This window comes from Haemaphysalis longicornis, unplaced genomic scaffold (assembly GCF_048455015.1).
Source record: "Haemaphysalis longicornis isolate Haplotype H1 unplaced genomic scaffold, Haemaphysalis longicornis Haplotype H1 scaffold_6, whole genome shotgun sequence".
NCBI classification, from domain to species: Eukaryota; Metazoa; Arthropoda; class Arachnida; order Ixodida; family Ixodidae; genus Haemaphysalis; species Haemaphysalis longicornis.
In genome coordinates, this window is record NW_027526407.1 from 81,088,302 (window position 1) to 81,107,731 (window position 19,430).

General features: G+C 49.5%; 1 pseudogene; it reads left to right on the top strand.

Moving 5' to 3' along the window:
• Nucleotides 1-14,630: 14,630 nt before the first annotated feature.
• Nucleotides 14,631-16,359, top strand: LOC144143105 (uncharacterized; annotated as a pseudogene).
• Nucleotides 16,360-19,430: the final 3,071 nt, after the last annotated feature.

Below are 19,430 nucleotides of genomic sequence, written 5' to 3' on the forward strand. Positions count from 1 at the left end.
GACCTTTACTGAAGCATATAAAAATCTCAAGGACAACTAAGCACTTTTTCTAGCGTAGCGATTTCCACAGCACTAGACTGGCCAACTGAGGAACGTGTCTTTCTATTAATATCGTTATCATTTTTCTTTACATCTTTTCTTTAGATTGATCGCCCAGACAAGAGGACACTTCGAGAAACGTAGATTGCTACTCCACTGCATGCAACTCCTCAAATTAGTTATACAGGCCTCAGTACATGTTTTTGCTTAGTCGAAGGCCGCAACGCATTCTCTAAGTCCTTTAGTTAGCTAGAGCCAAAGGTTGCGTGGTGTAAAAGTGTGAACTATCTGCCAATTTGTAAAAAAAACCAAGACGCAAATTAGTACACAAAAAATGCACTATCCCAGTATACGCTAACGGGAGAAAAAAAATTATCCCTGCGCATTGGTTCCCATCGAGACAGCCATACAAAGGTCGCGACTCGCAAATACTCTATGCATAGCCTGAACTTTCCCTCGTGCGCAGTGGAGTATACCTGGCGCACGGAACTAAGCTTTTCGGAAAGGGAGAGATTGCACACCTGCGCACACGCAAACCGAAAATTCTCACCCCATCCGCGTTTGCAAGGCGCGCTTTACATGCATGAGTGTTGACGACCTGTATGGCCCCTGATCCGTATTTGGTGCAAAGGCAGGACAAGGTGCTCGAGCAGTGAACTGTTCCAGCTACTTCTTCTTCTTCTTCTTCAATGTCTTCTTCAACCATACTTTTGTCAGCACAAAATAGAACATGCCGTCCCCTTAACATAAATTGATTGATTGTAGGGTTTAACGCGCCGACGCAACGCAGGCGATGAGGCACGCCGTAGTGGAAGGCTCCGGATTAATTTTGACCGCCTGGGGATCTTTAACGTGCGCCGACATCTCGTACACACGGGCGTTTTTGCTTTTCGCCTCCATCAGAAAAGCGACCGCCGCGGCCGGGAATCGAACCCGCATCTTCAGGCTCAGCAGCGCAACGCCTTAGCCGCTGAGCCACCGCGGCGGGTACATTAACAATAAAAAATTCACGCTTAAACACTAGTAAAACATCACAACTCGTAAAAACATGCTGACCATGCAAATACTATAATAACTACCGGGAGAACTGCCCCTGTTGTTATTAGTCGGGTAACTGCAACGCACGAGATATGCCACGGAGCCACCATCCCTTGACCTTGGTGATGTGTTTTGCGAATTTTAGCCGTTCTTAACGCTTGTATAACATCAGATTAATAGTGGGTTCATTAGTAACTTTATCATAAACCGATAAAACTACCAACGTGCCTTTTATACGCTGAGGAATTAGAGGAATGGAATCGAACTGCCCGGCAATTCCAGGAGTGGGAATGGGGGACGTTTTGGCATTCCGAGGAATTGAAAGGAATGGAATTTAGGCAAATTGTCATTCCCCGGAATGGAATTGGAATGGAATGAGGACACCCATTCCGCAACACTGGCGTAGACTACGAGTTGGGGTGGCCCTCTCTCCTGCGGTAACCCCGGCGTGGCCACCGCGATACCATGCCCCGTTTTCCACGACCTGCCCCTTCTGTACGGCTCCTGCCGAAGACGCCGGCAACAATCACCTGCTATGGACGTGCAGCGAGATCCCGACACTTTTGCGGCACAGGCCTGCATCCGGGGAGACCCCTGGATCTTCAGCGATGGCTGTGGAGGCCCCACCACCGCTGTCTTCTGGACTTCCTCCGGGAAACGGGTGCAAAATTGTACCTGTAGGACCTTATGCCAAAGGGCATACTGTCGCAATTAAAAAAACACCGAGAGAGAGAGAGTCCGAGTTGCGTTGCTCGCACGATGGAGCGGGGATCGTTGTCTGCTTCCTTTTTTGGTGGGAGTCATTCGCGCCAGTTTCACAAGCCGCTTTTACGTCTGGCGTCGTCTTGGATGCGGGGCCCTATAGGTTTCAAATTGTCCTAACATGACCCCCCTGGTTTTAAAGACACCGTTTCGGTGATTACTGGTGGGCGACTTGGTAACCGCTGTGAGCTGCAGGGTACGTGAGTTGTAGAGCTGCATATAGCTGACAAGACAAAGGCCATTGTGATTTCTGGAAGCCGAGGTAGAGGGGTTAAAAGGAGAAACTCCAAACGTGGCGGGGGAACGTGGCGTACTATGCGGTGTGGGCTGGCGTAGGGCAACAGGAGCTTTTCGGACAGGCCAACACGACGGTACGGAAACCAGACGAACAGGAAGAAACCCAGAGCAAAGATCTCCGTATGACGGCTCTGGTAAGCGATTCCTTTGCGCCACCTTTTGAACAGAGAGCTTGGCACGAGCCAGTCGGCGGGGCAGATCGCCAGGAGCTAGGGCGTCGCGAGCGTACTTGGGCATCAGCGTACCTGTGGCAGGCAGAATAGTGTACAAAGGGATAAGGTGGGCTCTCTTCCGAATGGAAGGTCAAAGCGAACTAACCACCAGTGTCATGATTAGAGGCGTTATGAGCGAAGGTGAGGGCATCATCATCATCATTACCAGCCTATCTACGCCCACTGCAGGGCAAAGGCCTCTCCCATTATTCTCCAATTACCACGGTCCTGTGCTTCCTGCGACCAATTTATCACGCTAACTTCTTGATCTAATCTGCCCATCTAATTTTCTGCCGCCCCCTGCAACACTTGCCTTCTCTAGGGATCTACTCTGTTACCCTTAATGACCAACGGTTATCTTGCCTTCGCATTGCGGCGGATAGTTCCTGTCACCTCTCCTCGGTTTCACGACCGCTGCCCTTGCTGACAACGGACCCACATGAACAATTTGTCCAACTAAAGGAAGATCTGCGTCGCGCCACACGCGCTCTCATACCACCGTGTGAAACAGACCTTCCCAGTGGGCTCGCTCGCTGGGAGGAGCTCCTGATCCGTAGACTTCGAGTTGGGGTGGCCCTCTCTCCTGCGGTAACCCGGGCGTGGCCACCGCGATACCATGCCCCGTTTACCAACACCTGCCCCTTCTGTACGGTTCCTGCCGAATACGCCGACACCAACCACCTACTATGGACGTGCCCTTCCCTGAGTGCAGCGAGATCCAGACACCTTCGCGGCACCGGCCTGCATCCTGGGAGACCCCCTGATCTCCAACGATGGCTCTGGGGGCCCCACCACCGCTGTCTTCTGGACTTCCTCCGGGAAACGGGTGCCACTTTGTACCTCTAGAACTTTATGCCAAATGGCATACTATCGCAAAAAAATTGCATGCCCTGCCCACGTCTAATTCTTTTTCTTAATTTCTACTAATATGTCCTTAAGCTGCGTTTGTCCCCTGACCCACTCCACTCTCATCTTGTCCATGAATGTTACACCTATCATCTTCCATTCCATTGCTCGCTGAGTCGTCCTCAATTTAACTTGAACCCTCTTAGTGAGCCTCGAATTTTCTGCACCGAAGCTGAGTACCGGTGAGATGCAGCTGTCATAGACTTTCTTCTTTAGGGACAAAGGTAGGCTGCCATTCATTTTCTCAGAACGCCTGCCGAATGCACTCCACCCCATTCTTATCCTCCTTATCTCTGCCTTATGGTTGGGATCCTGGGTCACAACTTGGCCTAAGTAGATATATTCGCTTACCACTTCCACTGCCTCGCCACCTATATCAAACCGATGTGCTGTCCCGAGGTTATTCATCATTACCTTAGTTTTCTGTATATTAATTTTTAGGCCCATGGTTCTACACTGTTTGTCCAGTGCGGGAAGCATGCTTTGCAAATCGCGCCCCGATATACTTACCACGGCAACTTCAACAGCAAATCTCAGGTTACTAAGTTATTCTCCATTAACCCTTACTCCCACCTGTTCCCAATCCAATGTTCTGAATAGTTCTCGTAAACATGCTGTGAATAACATTGGAGAGATTGTGTCTCCTTGTCTCACCCTCTTCCCTATTAGTATTTTACTGCTCTCCTTGTGGAGGATGATATTATCTGTGGACCCACTGTAAATATCATCCAGTATTCTTACATAATGCTCGTCTACACGCTGGTTCCGTAATGCCTGAATGACTGCTAAGCTTTCGACGGAGTCAAATGCTTTCTCATTATCTATGAAGGCTATGTATATCGGTTCAGTATACTCCGCGCACTTCTCTATCACTCATTGATCGTGTGAATATGGTCCATTGTTGAATAGGCTTTACGAAAACTTGCTTGTTCTTTAGGTTGACTGAAATCTAAGGAGGCAAAAATACTGTTAGCGATTACCTTGGTAAGTACGTTGTAGACAACTGACAGTAAGCTGATAGGCCTGTAATTTTTCAAGCCCTTCACGTCACCTTTCTTATGGATAAAGATGATGTTCGCGTTCTTCCAAGATTGCGGTACACTTGCGGTCATTAGGCATTGTGTATACACGTTTGCCAGTTTTCAAGTACAATTTCTCCACCAGCTTTCAAGAGGTCTGCAGTTATCTGATCCTCACTAGGTGCTTAGCCCCCTTTTATTTCTTCAAAGCCTTCCTTACTTCTTCTGCTGTTACAGGCGGAATGTCTATCTCCTCTGCACTACTTTCGCTCTTCTTTTTTTTATTCGAAAGTTTGCCCTCCGGCATAATAGGTGTAGGCGCTTACAGAAACACGAACAAGTTAGTTGCGTGTATAAAGTTCAGGAGAGAGAGAGAGAGATAAACTTTATTTTGAAGCCTGTGTCCAAAGGACTGCTCGGCTTCTTGGTTAGGTTGCAGGGACTATAGTCCTGGCTATCTATAGTCCTGGCGTGTTTTTAACGTGGTGCACCAGCGTGGTCCAATAGGGCTCTTCAAGCTCCTTAGGGGGTGTGACCCATGCCTCCCAGCAGGTAGGGCGCTTTGTGGCAGGAATTGGTTGCAGGGAAGATCTCAGGGTGCTTTGTATGTTTGGGCATGTCCAGAGGGTGTGTTCATTGTTGGGGTATTGGTCGCAGTGTGAGCATTTTGGTGTGCCTGGATGCCCGTCTATGTAGTGTTGTATGTGTTGTGTTGGTAGCGTGTCCGTTTGTGCTCGTCTTGACGATATTTCAGTCAAGAAATATCGTCAGAAATATCGACGATATTTCTGTCAAGCATCTTGTTCACCACGCTCTCGATTATCTCACGTTCCGTCAGTGAAGACCGGTAGGGGCGCGTACGGGTGGTGCTGGCGTCACCAGTGTTTGTGCGTTGTGTCACAGTTGTGTCACAAGTCTGGCCCTAAGGGCGTTCATCAAAGTCAAAGATGCCATTGTAAGACGACAAAGGTTCTTGAAGATTGGCTGCCTCTGTCAGAGAAAGATTGCGGTCGATCATCCGCGTAAAGCGCGCTGTAGATGGAGACGCGGGAATGTGCCCAGGGGCAGCGGCAGCGGCGACGTTGGTTGTTAGGGGGCTAATGTGCTCGGCAGTCTCGGGAAAAACCGCTGCCCCTGTGGCCCCTGTGGCAGGAATTGGGCGTGAAGGCTATGGTTAAGAAATCCAAGGCAGATCTTGTCATCAGTAACTTTTACTAAAGTATGGGGAACGGTCACACTTTGATCTAGCAAGATGCCAGTCATGGACAACACAACGTATTTCCCATGAGGAAGCAGAGGACGTTAGAATAGAGGGGCGTATGTAGCGGCATGGGGGGCAACCGGAGTGCTAAGACACGCAAAAGCAGGGCGGCAATTTCTCGTTCTCACAAGAGTCAACCGGCAATCCAAGGCTAAGAACACCCGTGGCACAGTCGATTAAGGCGGCATGCTCAGACAAAGTCCAGCCGGAGGATGATGCCATGGGGACCTGTGTGCAGCACGCAAACATAACAGGAATCGAGCAGCCAGAAATGCTTACTCGGGCTCTATACCCCTGCCGGTAACACTGGCCGTTACGCAGTCGGCAACACGAACGCAATGCGACATGGCTGGTGTGAGGACCTTTCGCAAACGTCGACGAACGCTTGAACTCAGAACCGATATATGGGCGCCTGTATCAATCAATGCAGTAATCGCTATGCCATCCACATGAATGTCCAAAATTTTACGTCGGTTCGTCATCTGTAGCAGAGGATTTTCAGGCCGGCTCAGACATGCAGCAATATTTACGGCCTGCCTTGTGGGTGTATTCAGCAAGCTCAACTGGTAAAATGTGGGTATGTGAACGGATGGTAATGCTCGAGCAACCCGATGTTTCTGGATGATCTTTTTTATTCAGCCAGCGAGCCATAATTTCAAGCGCATGCTTCGACACTTGTAATCAGGAAGTTTTGTTAACCCATCAAAAATGCCTTATGGCCGTCTATTGAAAAATGTATGGTGAGCTATGCCCGCCTATGGGTCTCTATGGTCACCCATAAAAGGCATAAATTAGGCTATAGCCAGATATTGAAGTTTTTATAAATCCTGCACTAAAGACTGTAAACCATACAATTCTCTTTAGACGATTATAGAACATCCTAGTGTGTTTAGTCTATAGAGCCACAGCTATTCAGGTTACTGTAGCCAGCTAAAGAAATATGTATGGCTTCAGTTCTATAGACCAGCCGCGGCAAAGCTCTTTTGGCTGGCTATAGACCATTGTTTAGCTTTAAGTCTACAGACTTGAAACCATTCACCTGTCTTTTGCTAGCTATGGGAAAAAATATGTCCTCAAGCTAAAGAGAGACAGCCACAAAAGCTCTTTTGGCTGGCTATGGAATGTTGTTTAGCTCTAACTCTACAGACTCAAGACCATTCAGTGTCTTTTGCCAGCTATTGAAAAGAGTTCATTTTAAAGCTATAGAGAGAAAGCCATTAAAGCTCATTCGGCTGGCTATAGGCCGTTGTATCGCTCTAAGTCTACAGACTTGAAACCATTCAGCTGCCTTTTGGCAGCTATTGAAAAGAGTTCGTCCTAAAGCTATAGAGAAAAAGCCATAAAGCTCATTTGGCTGGCTATGGGCCGTTGTTTAGCTCCAAGTCTACAAACTTGGAACCATACGGCTGTCTTCTGCCAGCTATTGGAGAGAATTTGCTTTAAAGCTAAAGAGAGGCAGCCATAAAAGCTTCTGCGGCTGGGTACAGTGCAATATATAACTGTAAACCTTTAGACGTGTGATAATTAAGCATCATTTTGCCAGCATTAAGAAAGCGTTTGGTGCAGAACTTACAAGCATGCATCCATAAAGGCTTCTTTAGCTAACTACATAGTAGCGTAAGGCTCCAAGTCTCCAGCCGCTAATCGAAAAGTATTAGCCTATAAAGGTATAATTCGAGCAACCATTAAATCCTGTTCTGCTGGTTTTAATATGACTTATGACGCGAAATTCATATACTCATGATTTACCTAGCTACATCTACAACAGAGATTGGATAACGATGATGAGGTTGATCGGTCGGTCATATGAGCGTATTTGTTCAATAAGGTTAGGTACTTATTATACCAACAATACGGGAAAATTACAAATAAAGGAAGCGACTGATTAACTCTCAAATTCAGGTTGCAACTTTGGATACTGCGCGTCGGCAAAGCTTGCAAATGAACGTTGGCCGAAAAGGTACATCGTCACTTGCGGCGCCGCGCGCGCTCCGCAAAACACCCTTTCGCGGCAAGATTCCTCTGCCGCGAAAGAATAGCGCTGGGACCCATTTTACGCGGCAAAGCGCTTTGCGCCAAATTCGGCGAGCCAATCAGCGCCCGGGTCACGTGAGCGAGGTCACGTGAGGGAGGTCAGTGTTCTCCTCGGGGAGCTCTGCTGGCGCGGCAGAAACGTTCTTCGGGAAGAAACGTTCTTCCGTGCTACACTATTGGAGAGGGCGAGGACCGGTTGGAGCCGCCGCCACCGCCGCCTTTGCGCGCGCGCGCTCCCAGTAGAGTGGCCTTCAAAAAGCGGCGGCGTTTTTGCGCGCGCGGCGCTGCGCGTGCGCTGCGCCGCAAGTGAGGACGTAGCTAAAGACGTATAATTTCGGAGAATTCTTCCTCTGCGGCCCTTCGTTGCTGCGGTCAAGTGAAAAAGCGGGCTTCCCTGAAAACGGCCCTCACAGCGCCGAAGCAGACTGGAAAAAACTTTCGCGGCCCACGGTACGCTTTCACCGAAATATGGTGGAAGCTGCGAACAACCGCATTCATTCTCCCGCGGAGCCCACTTTCAGATTAGTCATTGAGAAAGGTGGAGAGCGACCCACGCTGGACCGAAGGAGGCGTGGTGAGGAAATTCTGGGAAGCGATGAAAAGGTAAAGGGGACACCCCTGCTTCCTGTTTTATTTTCTGTTTGTTTGGCATACTGGTTTTGGCGATGGGTACTGAAGGACACGGCGGTGCGGCCCGCGCTGCGTTAGTATTCCTGCGCGCAGCAATGCTAGTGACAGACAATTTTCCCTGAGTACTGAGAACAGATACAACTTTTTCGGATGAAGAAAACATAACGTTAAGCGATCTTGTATTTACCAAAAAAAAATAATTACCAGCGAACAAGTTAGAAAAATATCGAAAGATGTGCAGGTATCTCTGCACTATTTGCTATCGCGATGGACCTGCTTATACCTGAATGTACTCAGTCAGCCACATTTCGTCTCCTTGCTCATGTGCGCGGGCATGGCACGTGTTGCCTGGTGCTGGGAATTTACGAATCGACGGCAATGTGCTCGTGTAGATGGTGTGACGCCAAGCAAATGTGTCGCTTTTCGGTGTCGTAATTTTTGGTGTTTACGGTGACAGTGTTACGATTAGTTCAACATCAACTTCAAGTCATGCGAAAATGGAAACCTGCCATACTGTGACAGGAATTTCATCGTACGCAAAACTTCAGGGTGAGTGATCTTACGAACTGAAGAGACTCTATAGTGCGAGAAATGCAGGACTTTTTTGGTATTCATGAATACTTTTCTAAACTACCCTGCACCACATGGGCATTGCAACGTACACAGAAGTGAAGCTTCGGCCACGGTGATGTGAAAAAATAATTATTTTTTCGCGAACTGAGAAAACTTACAAGGAACTAATTGAGTGAACTTTGCAAAAACGTTTTTTTATCATTGCAATGTGTGCGACCATCTTCATTGTTTTATTGAGAGTGCATTTCCATTTTAGCCACCGTACTTGCAGCTGTGTGCGTTGAGTACTGAGTGGAATGAACGACTTCTGAATGCTCTCTTTTCTGTGGACTACCCAGCACCTGTAGGTATATGTGTCTCGGTGGGCGTTCGTGGAAAATGTGCCGCGTAGTGTGGCTGTCGAGCGAGTCACTTAAGCGTGAGCCAGAGTGTTGGAATGCGTCTGCTGTGTTTTTCGATCGGCGTATGTGAACAACTGTTTACTGGTGGTGCAGTAGCGTAGATAGTAGCCTTTTATGTAATGAATGGAATGAATAAACCCCTTGGTTTTGCTTTCCTTGAATGCCTGTGTTTAAGCCTTTGTGAATGAAAACTGGCGAAGTGTTTGCAATCGCAACCTCGCACTCCCCCTATATCGCTGAAGTGTTCACGGAGCATATATTATAGAATGCAGCTAGGCACACAATCTAAGCGCCACAGGAGAAGTTCTAGAGATCTGCAAGGCTCTATACCGGCATGCCGGCGTGCTAATAATTTCTCAGCGGCTGCTGCTATCGCTGTGTACCAAGTAGTGGTGGTTCTCTTCTGGCTGCAGCCCATGCAAAAATATTGTATGGTCGGCTATTGAAAAACCTTGTTATGGTTGTCTTTAGCTATTTGGCCCGATTATCTTTAGATATTTCTATGGCTGTCTTTAGCCATTCCTATCGACATTCCTATGGGTGTCTTTAGATCCTTCTATAGCCACAGCGACATCGAAAGAAGAGCTAAGACAGCCATAGAACCGGCTATAGAAGAAGCGAAAGACACCCATAGGAATGTCGATACGAATAGCTAAAGACCACCATATAACTGGCTATAGAAGAAGCTAAAGACACCCATAGGAACGTCGATAAGAATAGCTAAAGACAGCCGTAGAACCGGTTATAAAAGAAGCTAAAGACACCCATAGGAATGGCGATACGAATCGCTAAAGCCAGCCATAGAAAACCCTGAGGATTATTGGGCCAAATAGCTAAAGACGACCATAAAAAGGATTTTCTATAGCCGACCATACAATATTTTTTTATGGGAAAACTTCACCAATAAATGCCAAAAAAAAATAAAATGCGAATAAAAGACATAAGCGCTGACGGAAAATTTCAATAACAAGATACAAGACAAAGTGAGTGATCATATTTATTTCAGACAAGCTATTATGGGTGATCTATCAAATGCAAGAAGTAAACACGCAAAGGGTGTAGGCTTGGCTGCATTGGGTAACCATTCCGATATGCTAAGCAGTTGGCTGAGTATGCCACTACACAGTCTTTTAAGCAACAAATTTCTGCTTCTGGGAGGACACACGGGCAGAAACTTGGCGTCTCACTAAGCATATCGCAGGAAACCTACGATCGACCCAATGGGTCATGTAAAGAACAACGCTTGGGGCGCACTTGGGAGATAACCAAACAGCAGCGTGGATTAGGGAACAAGATAGGGTTAACCAGACCGTTTCAAATTAAGCGAAAAAGGTTCAGTTGAGAAGGTCGTGTAAAACGGATGAAGGGCACCGAAAACTAATTAGGGGCAGACCAAGAATTTGTGGCGGCATTATCAGAGAAAATACTGGGAAAATGAATACAGCGAGGAAACGCACATTACAAGAAAGCGGAAATATTTAGGAGATGCCATCAACTTCTGTTGAACAAAAATAGGCTTATAATGACGATGATGTGTTAGGACCAACTGCTAGAGCAAGTGTACAACACCAAGCCAACTCGGGAAGTTATAGGGGCCTTGGTCTCCGCACCTGCAGTCACCAACTAGCGACTAATGCGGGTTATCTCTGTTTTGGTAGGGGCTCAGTGGGTGTTCACTAATATATAACGAGTTGTGAGTGGGCCCCTGGTGAGGTATCCCTGAATACCTACCAGTGGTGACGCACGGGTAAACCACAGGAGAGTGATTTGTTGCTCACATCAATGCCCCACAACTGATGACGCATCGGTTGCGCACGGTCGGTTTGATTGATTGATTGTAGGGTTTAACGCGCCGACGCAACGCAGGCGATGAGGCGCGACGTAGTGGAAGGCTCCGGATTAATTCTGACCACCTGGGGGTCTTTTACGTGCGCCGAAATCGCGCACACACCAGCGTTTTTGCTTTTCGCCTCCATCAAAAAGCGGCCGCCGTGGCCGGAAATCGAACCCGCGACCTCGCGCTCAGCAGCGCACGGTCGGGTTAGTGATACTTAAAGCACATAGAGGCCGTCAGTTAACAAAAAACAGTGGTGAATTGAACTGAAAATAACTTTATTTCAAGCAACATGACATGGCACATAAAATATAGAGGAGGAGGTCCCAAGATTGCAGGAGGTCTCAAGGTTGAAATAAAATTAATTTAACTTGTAAATCGCTAGTGATCAATCCCTTATCAACGAACGGTAACCCGCGGGTTCATTCCGTGGCAAGGGCGGTAAACCAAAGTGTGTATATTTTGGGGCTCGCAGGATAGGGTCCCGAGACCCAACAGTTCGCTTGTCAAGTTGTTCAGTGGCTCACAAGTGAGCCACGACTGGTTACTTTACGTTTATTCTGATGACAGTTAATAAAGAAAAAAGCTCAATTTTTGGCGGTTTACCTGGCAGAAGAAAGATTATCATCAAATTCCAATTCCGATTCCATTCAAATTTATATCTCCGCATATTACAACTTTCACCTAAAAGAACCCACATCCATGTCTTGCAAAGTTTCGCCGGCTCCAATCACAAAGCCTGTCTTTTCATAGGTTCTTGATTTGTTTTAGGGGCGAAGCACCTTAGGACTTCGCTTTGTCCGTGGCCTGTCCCTTGGCGTCCGTGTACATAGTGTCGCGCATGCGCGAGGAGCATTGGATTGGTATAAATTAAATTGTATCGGATTGGATTGGATTGGATTGGATTGGATTGGAATTGTATGTACTGTACACATGCGTTGTCACTCATTTACATGCGCGATTGGGCAATGCCACGGGTGATTTAGGGTAAGAACGATCCCCAGTGCTTTGCCCACTCGTCATGATTTACTTCGTGGAGATGCGTAACACTAATTAGGCAAGGCATGACATAGCAGATGTCGAACACCTCCGGAATTAATAATGGTTGTACTAGTTCACCATGAGTAGTGCTAAATATATGGTGTGGTACGAAACGGTATTTCTAATTGTACTATATATTTTAATTGTGGCTGCGGGGTGCTAGCCATTTCACTTTTTGCCGTTTTAAATCGTAGGCATATATGTGGTCAGTATTCTTCAATTCTGAGTCATCAACTCCGCGCCCTCTAATGTCCTTTTCGTCTCCCGTACTTGTTGTTTTCGGTGTATTTTTCTTTTTTTGGCGGTTCTTAAGTGCGTTTTATTGGTTTCCGTATAAAACGCCGGATTTAAAAGAAACCAGAAGAAGTAAGTTTCTGCTAAGACAAAGTCTGATATTCACATAAAATGAAGCCCCATGGCTGCAAAGTAATGTGTACATGAAAAAACAGCAAAGAAAATCAGTACAGCTTCCTCAGAAACTTTGCAAGTAATTAACAATTCGCCTTGGAAGAAGATATCTGTGTGTGGGGTAAATACACCGACAGCAGGTATACCACACAAGAAATATACCACACCAGGTGACTATAGCTTCACGGCACTGTCGTCCGCCCAAGCCACGCGTTCTGCAGTTCAAGTTAAGGTTGTTGGAGATTGTATGTAAAATTGTCTTTTTTTTATTATCGGCGATCGTTGGTACGTGACTGATGATGCAAAAAATATTTCTCCACTGCAGGTAGCCACCTGTTTACCTCCCCTGGTCAAGCATGGTGGACGGAGGACTGCTACCACATGAGAGTACATGAGAGATACCTTCCGTGCGCACTTTGGCCCTCTCATCCAGGACGGTCATCTACTGTGCCAAGCGTTACTCCTAATCTACTTTGTTCAATGCCCCGTTGCACTGGCCTAAGTTATCGTCAAGTTTTTTTAGTAAGGCGCCAAGTTCAACCAAACTGCGTTATCTCTGGCAGTGCACATACTTTGCAACACTGTTCTTTTCGGTGATAGAGGTAACCTACCTTTTAGTATTCTCCAGTTCCTATTGAGTGAAGCCCTAGCTTTACCTTTTCTGTGCCAGATTTTTCTCTCGTAATGGGTATGAGCAGTGAAAGCCTTCCCAAGGTAATAACGTCCGTCAAGTTGTTTTAGCATATAATTTCCTAAAAGATGCGGGAATTTGCGGCATATTTGTTTACCACTGCGTTGCCTTAAATAAAGCGAAGCTTCATATGAATAGGCGAAAGTAAAATCCGCCGCTCCCGTCTACGCAGAAAACACCCCCACTGACTGAACTGCACGTGAATTCGCGATAGAACACAGGTTGTAGACGAGTTGGACGTAGCGGGAGACAGAGTCGCTGGATTTATTGACTACGTTGCTACGCATCTAGTGCGCCTTGTAACAGGGACCGGTGCATCAGAGGGAAGGAAAATAATCTGTCCAGCAGCAAAGCGTGCGCGCAACGAGCTCCTGTGAGAAGCACTGCTGATAGGACAACGGTGGCACGGGGAGGTGGTGGTGCGGGGGAAGCCGCTCCTTACAGTTTATCCGGTTAACTATGTTTGCAGATGGCAGGCGCGTATTTTTCTAATTATTTTTAATGTTACAGCACTCTTTCTATGTCATGCCGCATTTTTTACAGGTATCGTAAGGCGGCTAAAGCATTGCCGCTTTATCCGCAGTCCTGCCTTCTCCCTGGTAAACACCTCTTCCAGACGCTCTGAGTATACTTTGGCGAGGTTTTACCCCTGTCTTAGGGCCTTTCTGATCAAGAATTAAATTTTAAGCTAAGCCTCTTACTCCAGGCGCAAACACAGTAAACGCCTAGTAGCGTTCCCCTAACCTTCAAGCAAGCTCTTTTCGAGCGAAATGTGCAGTGTTTGTGCGCGAGCGACGGCCACCCTGGCCCACCTGATGTGGGGTTGTGACGCAGTGTGCGCGGACGGTCAGACGCTACCGCCGCGAGTGAGACAGTGCGTGGAGTCCGCGGACCCGAGTGACCAAAGGAGGGCCGTCCAGCAGCTCGAGGCTGTCCTGGCCCTGCAGAGACGAAAGGGCGACCGCCGGAGTAGTCCGAGCGGGGTAGGGGCGCACCAAAGCCTTGGGTCCTAGGCCCGACGTGAACTCTTAGGATTATAAGAGTAGCGTAAGGTAGGGAGTGTGACCCCCGCGCCCTGCGCGGCCGGAGGGGATCCCGCATGCCGGATGTGTGACAATAAAGTATTTTCTCTCTCTCTCCGCTCAAGGTCAAGCAAGAGCAAGTGCGCCTCTCGGCGCCGACGGAAGCCCCACCGGCCACGCTTCGTTTACGGGGAGCGCCCCTAGCGGGGCCGGACCCACGGCGGTGCTGCGCTTGGGCACCGCCGTTTTTCGGCTGGAACCACGGGCAACTTCACTGTACCGCGTAAATACCGACATCGATCGTTTCGACAACTCACAGGGAACACGTGGATACCACTATCATCCAGGTGGGCCGATTTTAAACAAATTTACGGCCGGCTATCGCCCGACCACGTTGGCGACGCCGTTAAGCCAAACGGCAACCCTGACACCGGTTGCGTGGCACAGGCCTCCCGAGGCAACATGGCAACCTCTACGATCAACCAGTGTGGATATTACGCACATGCCATGGCGTGGGACACGGTTCCGATTTCCGAGACGACAAATTCTGCTTTTACACCGAGATTTCGAAGCCAAGCTCTAAACGACGAGGTAGCACGACGCTCGCAAGCCAACGCCAAGAAGGCAGCGTCGGACGCCACCCCGGCGTCCGGCACGCCGGCAGACAAGACGCAGCCTCCCGCCTCGCGTGCCGCTGGACGCAAAGGCAAGCTTATCACCAAATGGAAGCCTCGACCCTTCCTAAAACCGAATCCAGACGACAATGTAATACTCGTAAAGCCCCGTGAGTGTATCTCGCTGCATGAAGCTTCCTCCGAGAACTGGTACGGAACTGCGTTCAAGGCGTACCTAAGGGCCCGAGCGAGCTGCGTCTTTGACAGTTCTTCTCTCGAGAGAGCAAAATCTGATAGTCATTCATACCCCGGACCCCGACGCGGCGGACAAGGTTATCGGGGACTTCGCGGTGAACATCGAGTGCAGGCAGGGTCTGCTACACGGGTACCTACGACAAGTTGGAGGCAATGTTTGCCATGGAGTCATCGTGGTCCGCAGCACAGATACGACGCAGACTCTTCGAGAGAACGAGAGATCAGGCACCATCATCGAGGTGCATAAATTTGGAACATCGAAAAAGACGCGCGTGACCTTCGCTGGCTAGAAGAAGCCGCGCTTTGTTGACTACGACACAATGTTGATCCCCGTCCAACCCTTCTACCCAACGACTCCGGCCTGCGGCAAGTGCGGTGTCGTCGGCCATCGGATGGACGCTTGTCCCAACCCAAGACCGAATACGTGTGGCATGTGTGGACAGCAGGTGCAGCTTGTGCAGGAGGGAGTGCGGGCCCCTGATGATTGTGTTCCAGTGTGTTCTGTGTGTGGCGGAGCGCACGCCACCAACTCACGATCATGTACGGCCAAGTACCGTATTTCCAAAGCTGCCGCCCCAAACGGCAGAAAATCCAGAATGCCGGCCAAGAAACGTCGCCAGCTTAAGCCTCACGATGAGCCCGGTGAACCACCGCGCCGGAACAATGCCAAGACAAAAAGCAAGCTCTCTCTACCGGAGCAGTCGGGAAGCAGCCGACGGTGCAGTTCTGCAGTGGTGGGGGCCAGGCCTGGGCCAACGCCGTCAAAAACGGAAAGCAGGTGATCGGTACGGGTGGGGCTGCCTCTTCGTCCCCCCTAATCTCCCCTCTTCGGTGCGCAGAGCCGAGCTGCAGGCACAAATTGAAACGTTGCAAAAAAAAAAAAAATTAGCAGCAGCCGAGGCAAAACTGATCCAATCAGTCTGCCCTACTCCTCCCCCCGTAATAGAGGCAATGGAGAGTGAGACTGGCGCAGCGGCGAAGGACGCACTAGCCGCACTTGAGGCTCGTATGAGCGCCCTTGATGTCCGTATGTAGATGTGATAACGGTCCTCCAAAATCAAATGTCAACTCTCGTAGAAGCCGCGATCGGTAAAATGACAGAGGCCATCCCCACCCTCATAGAACGACAAGTCGCGCGTTCCAACAAACGAACTGGCCTAATTAAGGACGTGTCCGGCAGGTACCCCAAAACTTCTCGACGACAGATTGATCTTGATGATCATGACAGCTGCTCCCTCGCGGGAATGGAGGACAACCCCCACCTCGCTAGTGCTGGCTTGGAAGCGCCGCCATCACAATCACTCGTTAACCTCACCGACTAGGCGGGCAGCTCTAAAATTCGGACATACGCGTGATCCAATTCGGCCAGCTCCATTCAAATCACCCAGTGGAACTGTTAAGTCCCGCACAAAGCGGGCCGACCTCCGACTTTTCCTCACGACGTTTGAAAACCGTCCTGCTGTGGTAGCCCTTCTAGAGCCAGGCAGCGGTGCCACGCTCACAAACTATACTACGTTTCAGCAAGACCTCTTATCCTGCATCTGCGTGCATAAAAATTCCCCGCATTTCCCCGAGGGGAAGAATGTGAAAGTGCGAATGCACGAGTTGAATTTGCGCGGTTCGGTAATGTTCGCAAAAGAGAGATCATACACACACACACAACTACAAAGAAAGAAAGATGCATTTATTCACAGACACCTATTTGTGTTGTCGTTGTACTTGATTGCTAGAGCGGATCTCAGCTTTGAAATTTCGTGTCAGTACTCCTTTAAGCAGGTGCATTAGCCATTCTCACGCCCGATTCTTGGCCAATCCCCCACGTGGGTATGTGCCATGTCAGCGGCCAGGCAGCGAGCGCCCATCTCCCCCCGTTGCCAAGGAAGACGAGGAGATTCCTGGCCAATCCCCCACGTGGGTATGTGCCCTGTCAGCGGCCAGGCTGCGCGCGCCCATCTCCACGTGCGCGGACATCGCCGGTGGACGCAGGTTCAGGGTCGCTTAAGAAGTGCATTCACACTTAAAAATTACACGGTCAACTTAGTTGACCTTGACCTTAAGCCAAAATTCTCGTACATGGTGGTAACACGCCTTCCGCTACGCAAACAGGACCCGCCACTACACGTGCTAAACATCTATTGCTCGAAGAGACTAGCCAACATTACATTCGCAGACCTTTTAAGCCACGCCTTGAAGGCTGCGGGGAAGGACCCCCTGGTGATTGTGGGCGATTTTAACGCACCCAGCACACTTTGGGGATATGGGCGTGAACAGCGACGTGGAGGTAAGTTGTCGGAACTTATGTTCACGCTGGGCCTAACTCTTCACACCGACCCTGCCTACCCAACTCGCGGGGGTAGATCCGTGACCCGGGACACATGTCGGGACGTTACGCTCACCAAAAACATCCAATCTGTAAATTGCGTCAACGCCGAGGAGACCCTCGGCAGCGACCACTGCATACTCAACTCCACAATTCTCACCCGCCGTCCCTTGGCAAGAGCTTACGCAGAGGCAAAATTACCCGATTGGACTAAATTTCGACAAACATACACTAACTCCACCCCATGCATTAAAGAGCAAGGGTACCACGCTTGGTCCCGGCAATTGATTTCGACCCTTAACTACACAGAAACCCACATTAAACTCTCGGATGCGACTCCGGAGGTGGATAACTACCTCCTTCACCTCTGGGCTGCTCGGCACAGCCTCGTCCGCCGGTGGCGCCAACAAAAACACAACCGAAAACTGAAAATTCGCCTCGCCGAGCTCACCCAGCGAGCGGTGGAGTACGCGGCCAAGCTCGCCGACTCTAACTGGGTGGACCGATGCAAGACGGCCGCGCGACAAATGTCCAGCAGGAGTATCTGGCACCTCTTCCGCGCCTTGATCGATCCGACCCAAACTCGAACAGACACACAAAAGCACCTCCAACGAGTGATTCACAGCTTCGATGGGGACACGACAAAATTGACATGCAAACTGCGACACCAATACCTAAGCACACAGCAGGACCCCCCAGGGTCAGCGTACTCGTATGCAGGTATGCAGGTATGCGAGAACGCGGAGCTGGATCAACCGTTCCAGCTAAACGACCTGAAGGCGGCCCTAGCAAAAGTGAGGCGAGGAACAGCACCACAACGAGAACACATCACAGTGAAACTACTTGTCAATCTTCCCGACTCTACCTACACTATGCTCCTTGCTCACATCAACTCTATTTGGCTAGGAGAAACACCCCCCCCTCCCCCCGATTGATTGGAAGACCACCCTGGTCACCTTCATACCCAAAGCGGGCAAAGCCATTGACACGGAGAACCTCCGCCCCATCTCCCTTACTTCTTGTGTGGGGAAACACATCTCTCACAAGTGCACGGTGGTCAAAATGCCTTCAACTACATTAAGGAATTCCTCATTGACGGACAATCATATATTCGAATTCAGGACATGGAACACGGCCCTTATTAATTACGCACGCGAGGCACCTCTCGCCTCTCCTATTCAATCTGGCAATGATAAGGCTCTCTGCTCAGCTGGCGAAAGTCGAAGGCATGCAGCATGCGCTGTATGCCGACGAAATCACCATCTGGTCGTCACACGGTTCGGCAGGAGACATGGAGGCCACCCTGCAGCAAGCGACGGACATCGTGGACCACTACAACCGTCCCTGTGGCCTTCAGTGCTCCCCGTCCAAATCGGAATTCGTGCACATACGATCCCTGACTAAAGTGCACCGCCAAAATCAACCCGTCCCTTCACAGCGGACCCATACCCGAACGCGATGAGATCTGAGTATTGGGGCTCTTCATTCACCAACATCGCAAAGCAGACGCAACAATGGCCAAATTGCGTAAAGTGGGGGACCAGGTGGGCCGGATGATCCGCCGGGTTTCCAATAAGCACGGGGGGTTACGATGCAAATATGCCTTGCGGCTGGTGCATGAATTAGTAACAAGCCGAGTCCTGTACTCGGCTCCATGCCTCCAGCTACGCAGGTTTGACGAGAATGTACTCGAGGTCATTCTCCATAAAATCTACAAGCGCGCTCTCGACCTTCCGCTCTACACCTCCAGCCAGCGCCCTCTAGGCCTGGGGATGGTGAACACATTCAAGGAGTTGCGTGAGGCGCCCTTGTGGAATCAATACACTATAGACTCTCTATGACACCATCGGGTTGCCCCCTTCTTGCCCGACTACACATCCATCACCCAATACATACGGAAAAGCGCGTACAGATTCCTGAAGCCTGGAGATACGCCCTGCATATGCGTCCTCTTCCGGCCAACATGACATGAGATGACCACAGTGGCCGACGCGTCGCGCGGGCAGAAGCATTGCTCGCCACTATGGTCGTAAAAACGGAGTCTTTTACGTAGACGCCTCCGGCCCGCACTAC